The sequence below is a fragment of the Mirounga angustirostris genome, unplaced genomic scaffold (assembly GCF_029215605.1).
Source record: "Mirounga angustirostris isolate CCGP_5_RB_7025 unplaced genomic scaffold, mMirAng1.0.hap1 SCAF_13, whole genome shotgun sequence".
Lineage (NCBI taxonomy): Eukaryota > Metazoa > Chordata > Mammalia > Carnivora > Phocidae > Mirounga > Mirounga angustirostris.
The window spans coordinates 53406402-53421944 of record NW_026991721.1 but is presented as its reverse complement, the minus strand read 5'-3'; the positions used below and the strand labels follow the sequence as shown (position 1 = coordinate 53421944).

The 15543-nt window shown below is 47.9% G+C and overlaps 1 protein-coding gene across 1 annotated transcript in view; it reads right to left on the bottom strand.

The window, feature by feature from the left end:
* Positions 1-8835: 8835 nt before the first annotated feature.
* The window catches only part of THAP12 (THAP domain containing 12), a 41299-nt gene continuing 34591 nt past the window's right edge, over positions 8836-15543 (bottom strand). The window contains exon 7 of the mRNA XM_064576907.1: positions 8836-15094. The gene's annotated coding sequence lies outside the window, so the exon portion shown is untranslated. The remainder of the gene's footprint in view (positions 15095-15543) is intronic.

The following is a 15543-nucleotide window of genomic DNA, read 5'->3' as shown; positions in this document are numbered from 1 at the left end:
TGAACTGGCGAGGGGCTTAGGAGGAGGAAAGGACAGGATGACCTGCCAATCTAGCACGCTGGAAGCACCCCTCAGCTATTAACCCACTCAGGCAACCCCTCCCTCTCCGGGCCTCCATGAAATGGGCCAGAAGAGCTGCGGAGGCTCTCCCAGTTCACACATCCTGCGGCTCTGTAGAGCAAAGCAAGTGGCTTTCCCAGCTTCTGGAGGAGGGAGAACAAAGCCCAGCCCAGCCTAGCCCAGCCCTTCTCAGAGCCTCATCAGCAGACGATGGGGTCCAAAAGCACCTGGAGAAGGGGTCTCAGCCACCTAGGTGAGGTACAGGTAGCCCCGCCCCTGAGGCTGGATAAACAGAGCTTCAGCGCCACCTACTGCCCACCTGGGAAGAGAGGCCATCAGCCCCTGGGGCCTGGCTCTGACCTAAATAACTCCCCGTGGATTGCAGGACTGCTATCCCCCAGGGCTCAGTGCCTTCTGGGAGCTAGGGAACTCCACCAGAAACTGACCAAGGGCAGCAGTGGCATCTCAGGGGCCATCCAGCCTATTCCCTCTTGTCCAAGGTAGACAAAGGGGTCCTGACTTGCTTAAATAGGAAGTCCTCAGCAGCAACTCATGCCTTCCCATCCCTGGCCTTAAAATCTTTCTGTTATCTCACTCTGTTACTAACTTCTATCCAAAAGCCCCAAGACAAGAAGTTTCAGGAGACACTGTAGAGGACCTTGTTTGTTTTCCAGGGTGACCAACTCTAGTGGAGGAACAAAAAAGCTCACTCACTAAGCACATACCATATGCCAGTCATATAGAATCCTAATCCTTCAAGGCAGGATTATTATCCCCATTGTACAGATGAAAACGAGGCTCCGAGTAATGACTGACTTTCTCAGATCATAGAGTAAAGTCTGCAGGAGAGCTAAGATTCTAATGTGATCCTAACTACCATGCGGGGCTCCCTTGAAGACTGATGCACACAAATTACTTCTAGAACTAATCAAAACAGAAACAACCAAATATAAGCTTTGATGTTCTGAGATCCATAAGGGAGCAGGGAAAGCTTCCTGGAGGTGGTGAGGTAAGACATTGAGTGAGGCCCTAAATCCAAACTGGATAGATAGGGAAGGAGGAAGATTTTCCAGGAGGGACTCATTGTGGGAGGAGGCACCATCTTCCTTCTTGCTCCCTACTTGTTATCCACCCATCACTCACTTCCTGATCCCCACATCCAGTCTATCATATCACAGAGCCCTACCAATTCTACTAAGAAATTCTCCAGTCCATCCCTTTTTCTCCATTTCCACTGCAGCTACCTTGGCCCAGCCACCATGACCTCTGCCTACAGACTTCTCACCGATGTCCCTGCAACCCCTCAATTCCACCTCCCACACCAAGCCAGAGTGGTCTTTCTTAAAAGCAAATAAATAATCTGGCCAAGTCACACGTTCTGCTAAGAACCCTACAGCATAGCATAATTTATAAGACCCTGCTTCGTTGGCCCTTGGTGGTCTTTCCAGCCCCTGACACTTTGCCTTGAACTCAGTACATACAGTAATGGTAATTTCCTCCAAATGCTACCCTGTTGGCCGTTGCATACTCTGTTCCCTCTGTCCGTTGTATTCTTTCATCTTTCAGAGCTTAGCTTAAATATCTCCAGGAAGCCTTCCCTGACCCCTGGGTCGAGTGGGGAGCCCTCCTGCAGATTCCCGTGGTGGGTCTGGTTGCTTCCGCTGCCCACGCCCTGTGCATCCTGAGCACTAGGCTCCCAAGTCCCTTGCCCGGTATCCGCGCGCACATGCGCCCCTCGGCTGGGCAGCGCGGTGGAGCGGGGCGGACTCCCGCCCAGGCTTCTGCGTGCAAGGTTCCGCGGCGGGGCGGGGCGGGGCCGGTGGTGGGGTGGGGGTGGGTGGGGAGTGGGCCAGCGCCAGAAGGCGCGCTGGAAAGTCCGTTTCCACCCCCTCCCCTCCAGGCCCAGGGAATATTTATGGGCCGCCGGAGGGCAGGCAGGGAAGGAGGCGGGGGCACGACTGCCCGGCAGGCGGGATGCGCCGCGCACTCGCGTTCCCTGCGGTCCCCGGTGGGGGGTCGGCGCGTGCGGAAAGCAGCCCGGGGCCCCCAACCTCAGGGCCTGTCCGCAGCCGATTAGGAGGCAACCGCAGCCTGGAGTCGGAGAGTCCCCAGCTGTTTCCTTCCACTCCGGCGGGACGGGGCGGGACGGGGCGGCCGGATGGAGGTGGGAAGGAGCCTGGGGAGGGAGGCAGGTGTGGAGCTCTCCGTGCTACCGGGGTGAGCAGACCACGCGTGACTTGGCCCATTTCACAGGCGTTAAACTGAGGCAGTCCTGAGACAGAGCCAGGAAGGGTGGTGCTGACTCCTGGGTCTGTGCTCTGACCACTGTGCCATTTGGCATCACTGTAGGCCGAGGGCAACTCACTCTTAGGTGAGCACAAGGATCACGGGGACAGCTGTTAAAATGCAGATTTTTAGGACCCCATCTCCCACAGATTAGGTAGGCCTAGAGTGGGACCCAAAACAAACAGGTAGGCCATACACCACATATTGTGAAATCCTGGGGAAGAGAGATTTTAGAATAGGAAGGCTTCCCTCAACTGATGGCCAGGATAAAGCAAGCAGGGACGGGGTAGGGGAAGCAGAGAGCCTGAACTTAGAAGAGATGGGTTTGAATTCTGATTGTCCGCTGGGTAACCAGGAGTTGGTGATTAACCTCTCTGTGCCTTGATTTTCTCTTGCCAAACGTGGGGATAACATTCAGCCCACAAGTTTCTGTAATATCAAAGAGATTTGCAGAAAAGTGCTTTGCAACTAAACCACTACCATCTTTATTATTTGCTGTCACTGCCAATCCTCTAGGCAAGGAGAGAAGCCTGTCTGATGTGGTGATGAGCTCAGAGGCCACCTCCTCCGTAAAGCCCACCCTGATTCAGTCACTTGGGATGAAGCCATCCTTCCTCTGAATTGCACACCACTCAATATCTTTACTCCTATTTGGTACTCCTTTCCTGTGCCTGGGGCTGACTGTGCAGTATATGTGCCTTATGGTCCCCCCACCAGAATGTGAGCTCCTCCTTTGGGGCTCTTCAGAATTAACAATAATGTCAAAAGGGGTTCGGTGGTGCAGAAAGACCTGAGTTCAAATCTCAATCCTTTCACTCACTAGCTGTGGAATCTTAATCTGTGGACACCCCCTGAATCTCTATAGGTGTAAAGTGTAAAGGTTTAAATGGGATAATGTCTGTAAGGTTCTATATAATGTCTATCACTCAGTAGACCCAACTTGGGTAAAACCAGATAGAGGCTTGGGAGACTGAGGAAAGCATCACAAAGGATGGCTTTTGGCCTGGACTTTGAGAGCCAGGAAAGGTCTTATCAGGTAAAGAACTAGAGGGGAAGGCTCTCTTCCATATGCCGGTTACACTGTTTACTTCTATGAATTGGCAGCAGAGAATTCCTGCTCTAAAATGCGTTGTTTCTATTCATTTAAAAATTGAAATAGGATAAGGATAGAAAGTTGAACACACACTGTAGCCTTTCCTAAAACCAACTAAAACAACAGTAAAGGGATTTATCAAAATATTAGAAACCAGACACAGTCAATAAAGAATAGTAACTGACTGAATCCTAAACAGGCAACAAAGAAAGTTGAAAAGCAGCCCAATTTACACCGTAAAACCTCCAGATGGCTCAGGAGTTGGCTGTACCAGGTACTTCTGGAAATTGGGTGGGTGGGGAGGCTTAAAAATAGGAAGATTGTTTGAAAATCTGTTCAAGAAGCAATTAGACTGGGGTGCCTGGGTAGCTCAGTCAGTTAAGCATCTGCCTTTGGCCCCATATGGGGCAACCTGCTCAGTGGGAAGTCTGCTTCTCCCTTGCCCTCTCTCTTTGCCCCCTCCCCAGCTCGTGCTCTCTCTCTCTCTCTCTCTCTCACACACACACACACACACACACATTCTCTCTCTCTCTCAAACAAACAAATAAAATCTTAAAGAAAAAAAGAAGCAGCAGTTAGGCTCCCAGACACCGTCCTTACCTGGTAGAATACTAAAGGCCCATTCTCAGAAGAGAGTAGCAGGGGATCTCTATTCTGGGGGCACTCTGACAATGGGAATCAAATAATGACTTATGTATTCAATATTGAAGTCTCCAGTCTTTTTTCTCTATTCAGCTATCCAAACTCTGGCTGCCAGGAAGTACCCCCCAGACAGGAGATTGAAGGAGTTTTTTCTTGACCAGCTCAGCAGAAAAGACAAGGAATGGCCCAACCAGCTCTATGTATTCAGCCCCAGTCATGACCACATGGTATCAAGTCTGTGTTTTAGAGTCCCAGTTTTAAATATAAGCTGACTGCAAAGGATGACTAAACATTTGAGGAAAGCCTCTAGTAAGAAAGAGGTTAGAACACACTTCAGGGGGAAAAAAATCTTGGAAGATAGCAACTATGCAAAAAACAGAAGACTTGAAAGAGAAAACTGTCATTAATATCCTAAGAGATGAGGTATTGCACCAATGAGCAAGAATGGAAGGCTACAAAAAAGAACTCTTGGAAATTAAAAATATGATTGCAGAAAATGAAAAACTCAAATGAACTATTAGATATAAATTTGAGAAAATGAGCAAAAAGGCTAAGCAATGGAAAGCAGAAAAGACAAGATAATTAGAGGACTAGTTTAAGGGAACTCAGCATCTGAACAACAAGAATTCTAGGAAGAAGCAGTAGAGAAAATGTCCTAGAACTGAAATACACGAGTTTCGGACTGAAATGACCCACTGAGGACCCAGCACTGTGGATGAACATTGATTGATACCATGACATCAAAATTTCAGAACTCTGAGAACAAAGAAGATTACAAAAATTTCCAGGTAGATAGAAGAAAAAAAGAAGCAGGCTTCATGCAAAGGATTAAAAATCATACTGGCATTGGATTTCTTAATAGCAAGATGGGATCTAGGAGCCAATGGCAAGGTGCCTTGAAAATTCTGAGGGGAATTATTTCCATCCCAGAATTCTATGCCTAGCCAAATGATTATAAAGAGTGAAGATAGAATAAAGACATTTTTAGTCATGTGAGGTCTCTTTGCCCGTGTTCTCAGGAAGCTGCTGGAGGATGTGCTTCAGCAGAAATGAGCAAGTGAGTAAACTGAGAAAGAGAAGCACATGGTATCTAAGGAAGAGAAGATGCCATGGGGGTGGGGGGGTGGGGGGCAGAGGTCCCCAGGCCAATGGTTGTGCAATAGAAAGCAACAAATCCCGACTGGAACAAGGACGGAAGATTCTGAAGATATTTCTTCAAGAAATGAAATTGGTAGACGATCCAACACATTTAAGCATATTGAGAGGTTACATAACTGTACTTGTTATGCAGGAAAGGAAAAGTAATCACAGAATATTACACGGCTCACTTGTCAGCAGCATTTATATGGCCTAATAATGCAAACAGTGAGTACTCTTCCAACCAAACTTGTGATGTAATTATACAGGACAAGACAGATGGTGGGGGACACAAAAGGGACATGTGGGTATAGAGAGAGCAAGGAGAAAGAAGTCTAAAACTAAAACATCAAGAAGTAGCAATGTAAGTAAATGGAGTTGAAAGCAGTTACCTCTGTAGAGCAGAAAATGCGTGTGCGGGCACGTGTGTTTTAAGCCGAGGGACGGCTGCTTTCCGTTGCAAGCCTTGTAGGCTTTCTAAACTAAACTACATGCGTGTGCAACGAACTTTTTTTTTTTAATTGAGTGACAGCAAGCCCCTAAGCCAAGGCCACTAGTGGCAGGAGGGCAGTCGTTTTCAGCAGAAGGCTTAGCCCAACAGTGACCAATACTGAAATGCTAGCAGGAGAGGAACATTCTGGGGGACTCTGGGGAGCTGAGTGGATGGAATGTAGTTCATCCATTGAGAGCAAATTCAAATACCATGCCTTCCAGAAGCCTTCCATGGTCCCTGCCACCTCAGTGACACTTCCTTTCCCCCATCCCTTATCCCACTCCCATTACTGTGATCACTGTCTAGCTTCATCTGTAGATATTTTTTCTGGCCTTACCTGTCCAACCAGGCTGTGAACTCTCCAAGGACAGTGACTGCAGCCAAGTGGCACAGAGAAGCTGCTCAATAAATATTTGCTGAATGCGTGAATGGTCAGTATGCAGTGAGGGCTGGGTACATGCTTATTGAACAGAATAATACTTAATACTTATTGAACAGAAAGGCTCTTTTTCCTTACAATCACCCTTCCCTATGTTTTTGGCACAAAGCACGTTCTTGATAAATGTGCATTACCTTGGTGGAGCGGATGTGGCCTCCTGGACTCCCCGCCTGCTGTGTGATTTTGAACGAATTTCTTAACCTTTCAGAAAGGTGCCAGGATTTCCTCCTATATCAATAAAAAGATAAAAGAGGTCGAGAATGATCTCCTGGGTCTGGGAAGCATGACCTATGAATTGGTTGGGGTAGAAGGGATGGCCACGTTGGTGCACAAAAGAGCCCTTAGGGATTCTTAGGTGTCCAGGAAGGCGAGTGGGTGGAAGGGCCGAGAAATGGCTAATGAAAAGCGGCTGGAGAGAGGTCTGAGTGGGAGAAATGATTCATCTCCTGGAATCTCTTGCCCAAAGCCACTCCTCTTCACTGTCCCTTGGCCCTGGCTCTCGGCAGCCAGCAGTGCTGAGTTCCACGTCTGGATTGGATATTTGGCCAGATTCTCCTTATCCCCTGGCATTGGTTAGGCAGAGTTCCAGGCCAAGCCTCCTTCCCTCTGGTTGGTGCAGCTCCAAAGACACCAGCTCCAAGGGCTCAGACAAATGGCAGAATGCTCACACTGCATGGGGACATTAGATCATCTAGCCCGGCAGGTCCCCAAATGTTAGGTTTTACAGATGGGTACATTTTAAATAAATAGTGGGAGAACAGAGTTGCCAACTTCTCACTTTGCTTGGGAAGGAACATTCAAAAAAGAACTATCACTATGTTCTGTTTCTTGATCTGGGTGGTGGTTACCCAGTGTGTTCACTTAGTAGAAACACATCAAGCTAGACACATGTGAGCATGACTATTCTATGTATCTGACTTTGTAAAAAATTTACTCAGAGAACTACCATGTACTATCATACCATCATTTCATCTGAAAAAAAAAAAAAAAAAGACATTTCAGTGCTGTAAATGGCATATAAAATGGGAAAGGCATAATCTCAATGAAGGACAGTCGTGAGTTTACAATAGCATACTTTATATGATGATAGTGAAAAAATGACATGTTAAAAAGGATAGTAAAAAATATGATAGTACAAAAAAATTTCCAGGGGAGAAAACAATCAAAGCTTTATTTCACAATATTATTCACACACTGGTTTTGTCAATTTAGGGATTCAGACAGGAAGAGTTCTATATCCAGCTCATTCTTAAGCTTTATTGCTGTTGTTGAGGAAAACCCTGTTTTACTTGGTTATCTGGAAGGAAATGGAAACCGTACCCAACGGAGTCCCACTGATTTTAGAATATTCCGTGAGAGCTGAGAGATGCTGAGGACCGTGGGACACAGAGCCAGCAGGTGCCCTGATCACCCGGTGCAGAGCAATCAGACCTTTACCTGAAACTGTGTGGGAGCCCCAGGCAGTCCACCCACAAGTTTGTGGGCACCATGCCTCTATCAGACTCCCTTATGAGAAAACTGAGACCTAGAGACGGGAGGTGATTTACCCAAAGTCACACAGTAAGTTAGTGAAGCTAGGGGGGCTAGAACCCAGGTCTCCTGCCTGTCAGTCCCTTCTCTTCCCCCACTCACCCTGGCTCTGGGGCTCCTGGTAGCTGCTTCTCTTGACCCTGAAAACTGCTCCCAGGTCCTGCCATGTTGCCATAAACTGTCCAGGGCTCCAGCTCTGGTAGCCAGACATGGGCCAGGGCTGGGCTGCAGAAGATCAAGTTACCTGCTTGGAGAGGGTCCCCTTCAGGAGCCAGCCGCTCTCCAGCTTGGCAGGAGGACAACTGGGCGAGCGGGGCTTATGGAAGATGCCAGAGCTTCTACAAAGGAGGGCTTCAGCCATCCAACACCTCCTTGGGGCTGCTGTCACCAAACCCAAGTTGGCACCCTGGCTCTGGGCAGAGGATGGCGGGGGTGGGTAGAGGAGGGGGAGGTTGTTCAGAAGGCTCTGCCAGGCAGGAGAAGGTGGGGTGCTTGGCCTCTGCAAGACAGCTTCTTTCCCACCTCGAGGGCTTTGTCCAGGCCATTCATCCTCCTGCTTCTCTCTCCTCACAGACATGCCCGGTCTCTAACAACTCTGCAAAGACTTTTTGATTAATGATGCCATGAAGTGACTGCTTCAAAGGACCATAGCCTGGTCTACTCTTTGGGCCTTTGTCATCTAATCTGTGATGTGGTTGGTTGTGAGTATGTGACTATCTCTAAAGTTCCTGTCAGCACAGACAGTGAGCCTCTCAGGTCAACTCTGATGGGTAGGCTCCCAGATGAGGATGTGGACCCCTGGTAGCCCAGGTGGCTGATTCTAATCCTGAGCAGAGGGGTGGGGACCCTTAATTTCTCTACCATATGTCAGAGTGCCTCAAAGTAGGAAGAAAATCCAGTTAACCATACGTTCCAGGTACTTGGAAGGTCTCAATAAATATTTGTTTAAAGGATGAAAGAATATTGAGGTTCAGTTTAAGATTATTTTAAAGAAAAGTCCACTGCTTAAAAAAGAAAAATCAAAGACCTAGTCCAGCTGCCCTTATCTGACAGAAAAGGAAATAGGCCCAGTTAAGGCCCTTTCTTGCTGCAAGTATCATGGGAAACACACAGGGCTGGATGGGTGTCCTGAGCCCAGCCACTTGAGCACTGTTCTTTTTATTAAAGATTTATTTATTTATTTATTTATTTATTTATTTATTTATTTATTTATTTATTTATTTATTTATTTATTTTGGTGGTGGGGAGGGCAGAGGGAGAGGGAGAATTTCAAGCAGACTCCTGCTGAGCATGGAGCCTGATGCAGGGCTCAATTTTACGACCCTGAGATCATGACCTGAGCTGAAACCGAGTTGGATGCTCAACCGACTGAGCCACCCAGGTGCGCCTGAGCACTGCTCTTCTGATGAGTGAGAGCCCACTGAGAGTCAGGGCTGAATACCCCATGAGCAGCACTACTGCTCAGCTCCCAGGGATACTCCCCATCTTCAGCTGGCACCCTGAGCATCTTGAAAATCCCTGTCATTACTTGGGCTAGCTTCCTCCACCCCACTTACTTCCTTCTAATGTCCCCCAACTTCTCTCATCCTCTGCTGCAAGCTATGTGACCTTGAGCAGTTGCTCAGCTTCTCTGAGCTTCCATCATTAAATTTAGAGGAAGGTTACTGACCTGAAGAATTGCCATGAGGTTCACAAGGTCCAGCAGAGAAAGTACATGATAAAGGCAACTTTCATGGAAACCTACTCTGCGCCAGACACATGCAAGACACGGCCATTTCCTGCACAAAGCACTGCAGGGTTTAAGTAGAGATTAGATGCACAGGCAGGGCTGATCTGAGTTAGAATTCTAGCCCTGTTATTAACTCACAATCGTCACTTAGCCTTTCTGGGACTTTCTTATCTGTAAAATGGAAATAATGATACCTACCTTGCTGGGTGGTTGGGAGGATTAAATAGGAACCCTACAAATGCCCAGTGCTTGGCATATAGTAGGTTCTCAGTGCAGGGCAGCTTTCATGTGTCTCTCTCTCTATGAGGTGCCCACTGGACCATCCTGTGCATGTGCATCCCCTCCCCCAGGTCCTCGGTGAGCACTGGGCCCCAGCATTGAGTACATTTTCAGTTCAAGGCTGTGGAATTTTACTGGGGTCTGACAGGGAGAACCAAAAGAAAGAGGAATGAGGAGGCCCCAGGATGGGGAGCTTAGAGTGGGGGTGTTGTGCTGGGCTGGCAGCCGGCAGGCCTGGCCTGAGCCCTGGACAACCACCTTTCTGAATCAGATCCTTCCCTCAGAGCAAGCAAACAGGCAAGCAGGCTCGGGTGGAAGCCCTGGCCAAGCACAGCGGAACCTTTGTGAGCTCTTGGCTCTCCCCACAGCTCCCTCCCTCTTCCTTGTCATTGCCTACAAGGAGCCCGGGGAGTGGGGCTCCAGGCAGGAAAGCAGCTCGCAGGCTTCCTGGCCCTCATCACCTCCATCAGCCTCTAACCACCTTAGCCTGGCATTCAAGGCCTGAGAGTCAGCCCCTCTCATCTCTTCTCCCTCCTGCCTCATCTTCCCCTATCTAGCTGCCACCCTGTCTTGCACATGTGGTTCACTGTCCCTTTGATTCTTCTGCAGAGGTGTGAACAAGGCCAGGACTGTGGATGAGCAGAGAGAGGACTTCATTCCAGGAGAGGTCAGCATTTTCCTCCCATCCTCTGCTGCTCCTAGAGCAACATTTCCCCACTGCTCCAACCAGTCCTAAGCACTCAGACTTTGGTTTAGTCTTTACTGGCTGTGGCTTAGCCCTGAGAGTAACTTTCCTCCTCTATACGAAGAGACAAAACTCCTACTTTGGGCAGGCCCTGATAGGGCAATTTTCTGTCCACTCAGGAATTTGAGGAGACTCCCTGGACTCTTGTTCTTGCCTTGCCCCCCAACAGCGAGGTGCCTCATCACCACCCAGAACGGCTTGGGATCCAGGAACCTGAACTCTGAAACTGCCATCTCTCTGAGGTCTAGCCTTATATGAATCATTGCTCAGAACTCCTCCTGCCTCCTGGACCCCTGGGTAGTCCCCCTCATTCCTTAGTCCAACTGAGGGAGGTATCCTGTGACATTCTCGCTGAGCACTGTCCTACTCTCCCATCATCACCACCGTGCAGAGCCTCTGCCTATCTTGTTCACCATTGGACTCCCAGTGCCTGGCCAGAACCTGGAACAAAACAGGGGCTCCGTGAACGAGAACTGCCTGCTTGGGTGAGGTCCTCCCACCCCCTGTGCTGTCAGCACCTGAACTCACCTTCACTTCACTGAGAACATTTCTGCATGGAAACAAACAAACAAACAAAACAAAAACCATAGGGGCTCTTGGGTAGCTCAGTTGGTTAAGCATCAGACTCTTGATTTCAGCTCAGATCATGGTCATGAGATCGAGCCCAACCTCAGGCTCTGTGCTCAGCGGTGAGTCTGCTTGAGGATTTCTCTCCCTCTCCCTCTGCCCTCTCCCCACTGCTCATGCTCTCTCTCTAAAATAAGTAAATAAATCTTAAAAAAAAACAAAGTCAGACAAATGACAAATGGAGGAAAATTTATACACAAGACAGACAAAATACTAATTCCTTTAATATTTTTATAAAGCAATAAGAAAAATACCTTTGTTCATGTTCTTTATCCAAGTAGGAAGAAATAAAATTTACAAAAAGAAAAATAAACATTTTTATGTCTGCAAAAAGATACTTAACCTCACTCAAAACAAAAGAAAAATCAACTAAACAGTGAGCTATGCCCCTCAGATTGGCTTAGACCAAATAGGATATATTTATGAGAGATCTGCTTGCACATGTTTGCAATAATGGGTAAGGATATTCATGACAGCATTGTTTGGAGATATTAAGGACCAGACAGTGACAACTTTAGCTTGAGGACCATAGGGGTTCACTGCTAAAAAAGAGAGGAACTAGTGGGATGGATTTAGCCAGCAAGCCATAGTTTACCAACCCCTAGTTCAGATGAACAAAAGACTAGAAATGACTTTGATGCCATCACCAAAGGAATGCCTAAACACATATCTCATAGCCCTAGGATGGAATACGCCTGCAGAGGGGATGTGCTTATCAGTTTCCTCCATGTGCATTTTGAAAAGAAAATATACACATCCATCCTGTGTACCCGAGGATTCTCTGGAAAGATACAGAAGAGCTACCCTGTGGAAGAAGAAAACTAGGAGTCTACGGGAGCCAAGGCTGAAAAGAAAACTTTTCAAGGCATACCCCATTGCTCTGTTTGAAAGGTATTCATACCATAAGTACATGTTAACATTAAAAAAAAAAAAAAAAATAGCTCCCTAGTCCCCCAAATAAAGATGTTCCCTGAAACAAAGGGATTCATGGTGAAGTAAATGTGGTCCATGCAGGGTTAAGCAAAGTTAAAGTGTTTTTGCTGCAGGACTGGTTGGGGTGGCGGAGTGGCCTTCAAAATGCTATTGTGCCTCAAGAATCCACGAATCCATGAACCCCGAGGAGGACACTGTAGGTGGCACTTCCCATGCTTATTGCAGGACCACAGAGAACCTCTGCGGGCCAGTATTCTGCAGGAGAGATGCTGAGAATCACCACCTCCAGGAGCAAGCACAGATCCCACTGCACTCACTGTTCTATTCTCTGCCATATGCGTGTGCATGCTCACACACACACACACACACTCTCTCTCTCTCTCTCTCTCTCTCTGCTGCAGCCTTTCTTGAAGTGCACTCCTCAGGTCACTCATCTTGTGAGATGCTCCGTGGTCAGATAGTCTTAGGAAACACTGTCTGCCTAAGTGGATGACAAATTATTGCTCACACTCCTAGTGTGAGCTGTGGCCCAATCTATGCCTAGTAGTAAGTAAGAAGTACTTACTACTTCTCTGTCTTTGCTCACACCATCCCTTCCATTTGACTGCTTTTTGTTTTAACCCATTTCCACCAGCCAAAGTTCCAACTCATCCATCAAGGCTTGGGTCTTAACACTTTCTGCACCATGATGAAGGCTTCTTGGATCCTGGCAAAATTCTAAAGGTGCCTGACAAGTGTCCCCAGACCATTATTGAAGGAAAGGAATCACTGAGTGCAATAGAGGAAGGTCCAAGGGAGGGATAGAGGCTGGAAGATTACATTAATGGGGGTGACTGTGCTTGGGTTAAGAGTGGGCGATGCAGTAGATGGTGACACCTGTGTCCACAATTCTGTTCATTACGGGTGGTGCAGGCAGAACTTCCCACATGTAGGTCGGGCCGAGGGTCCCAAAGCAGCTTACTGGCCCAATCTTGGACAGTCCCGGGGATGAGGGAGACATCCCTCTCTCCTAAGCCTCTTCGTCAGGCTCTTATCCCTGTCCCAAGCCCCACTGAGAAAAATGCCCACCTCTGGATATGGATCTTCAGGTATCTTGGCACATTGTGTGCCCTTGCCTTTTAGACTGTCCCCATAGGCACTCCAGGGAAGGTGGGCACTCCCTTGAGTTGTTTTGACCAAAGAACCTCGTGGGGATCTGCATAAACTGAGCTATCCTCCCTCCCCACCCAGACTCTACAGCCCACTGGACACCCCAACGCTGCCCCTCTCAGAGGCTATATGAGGGTGGACCTGCACAGGGATCCCAAAATGGGAAGAGGCCAGTTGACTTGTTTATCCCTATAAGCGATTTCCTCTGGAACCTTCAGCAAATTACCTAACCTCTTTGAAGTTCGTTTTCCCCACCTCTACAACAGGTGTGTCTACCTCAGTGGCTACTTAAGAGTATTAAGTAGAGTAGATGAAGGCCACTGGCAGAGGAGGTACTTAGCAGCAGTTTCTTTCTCCCTCCTTCCCCAGTGCGGATTCTGAACTGCTAGAGAGACTATTTCTTAGTTTTCAATTGTGTGGTGCCGGGACACTGAACGGAGGATAAACTGGGATGGATGGCAAGGCAGCTGTGGCCCAATCTATGCCAAAGATAGGAATGCAAATTTCAAAGCAGCCTCACCTCCAGGGAAGGCTTCCCTGAGCCTTTCCCCTTCAAGGGTTGCTTTATCTTTCTGCTTGTAACTAGCTGGTATTCTCATTGGTCTCCCTCTGGCCCCACTGACCTCCCACACATGTGGGCCCCCCCTCAGATCAGGTGCTAAAGATGACTCAGCTCTGTGTTTCCAAGCCCTCCAGGCTTGGCACAGAGTGGGCTCACCAGATGGAATAGTGGGAAAGGCTAGTTTCTGCCGCTGCCAGTGAAGTTCCCTGAAAGAACAATTTTACTTACTGCCCAGAGGGTGCCAAGCTCTCAGCCAAAGTGAGCAGGGCAAGGAGAGGGGATGAGGTGACAAGAGGCAGGGATGGATAGAGCTGGAGAAAGGACAAGCCACTTTGTGATTTGCCTCTGGTCACTCATTCATTAAACTCAATGAATTAAGTGCCTCATGTTTTCCAGGCCCTTTGCACGTTCTGGCTTGGGGTACTGCAGTATGTTAGTTAACAGCGGTGCGGACCTGGCTCTATGCATTCTTGGGCAAGTCACTTAATGTCTCTGAGCCTCAGTGATGTATCATCAGTAATATGGACATTATACTCAATGTTTCACAAGGTTGTTTTGAGAATTACATGAGTTTATTTATACAAATTGTTTGATACAATTCTGCTAAATAATCATTTGCTGATATAATTGTTAAAGACAATAATCCTCACTCAGTCCTGTATGGTTGGAGTTAGAGTGCAGGCAGACCTTGGAGTCCAGGCCAGCAATCCAGTTCCTTCATCTAAGTGCCAGAGAAGACACAGGCAGAGCAGGAACAGATCCCTGGCGAAGGGTTTGCAGGACTTTCTTTCCATCTGAGCTGTTGTTTTCCCTGAGTTTGGGGCCTGCCGCGCAGGCATGCATGCTGATTCGCCAAGCACTCCTCCGGGGAAAGTGGTATGTGGGGCCGGGGCTCAGTTTGCACATAACTATGCCATAAAGGCAACTTCCTGGACTCATAGCTGAGGATGTACTTAAGGTGCAGTCCATTGCTGGGCCTGCAACGTACTGCTCTGGGCACCTCCTCTCCTTTCTTGTTACAGCCCGGCCCAGGAGAGCTCACCGCTTCACCCCAGGACATTGTCTTACTGGAGTTTGAGGCGATAATAACGACACAAATGTATTTGTAAAATTTTCCACTGTTCCCAGTGTGCTCTCATAGTCTTGATTTCATTTGATCTCCACATTTTTTTAACAGATGGAGAAACTGAGGCACAAGGAGTTAACTCGCTTATCTGAGGTCCTAGTACTGGTCACCAGGGATACTCACCGAATGCTGATTCAGTTCCTTAACATCTGACGCTCACTGGGTGTCTCCTAGAAGCCAGTCTCCGCTGGAAGTTCTCTACCCACATTCAGTCCTAGAAATCCTCACAACCACCCCATGTGGCACCAACGTTCTTCTTCTCCCCTAGATGACAGAGATCAAGTAACTGACCCGAGGATACATAGCTGGTAGGTGGCAGAGCCAGGGTTCAAATCCAGATAGTTGGGCTCCACAATCAACATTCTGAATTTCTATGTCAGGGGTTCTTGACCTCATGCTATGGACATTCGGGGCCAGAAAGCCCCTTGTTCTGGTCATCCTATGCCTGAAGGGTGTTCAGCAGCATCCCCAGCCTCTACACACTAGATGCCAGTAGCTTGCCCCCCCACAGTTGTGACAACCAAAATGCCTCCAAATGTTGCCAAATGTCACTTGAGGGTTAACATTCCCCCCAGTTGAGAACTGCCACTCTGTGTTATACTATCCTAACATGACCATATATAGGGTTTTTTTTTTAAACTATGGCAACCCCTAATTTTAGACAAAATATGTTCTACAGACCTCTTTCTAAAATGAGTCAACATTCAGATTCA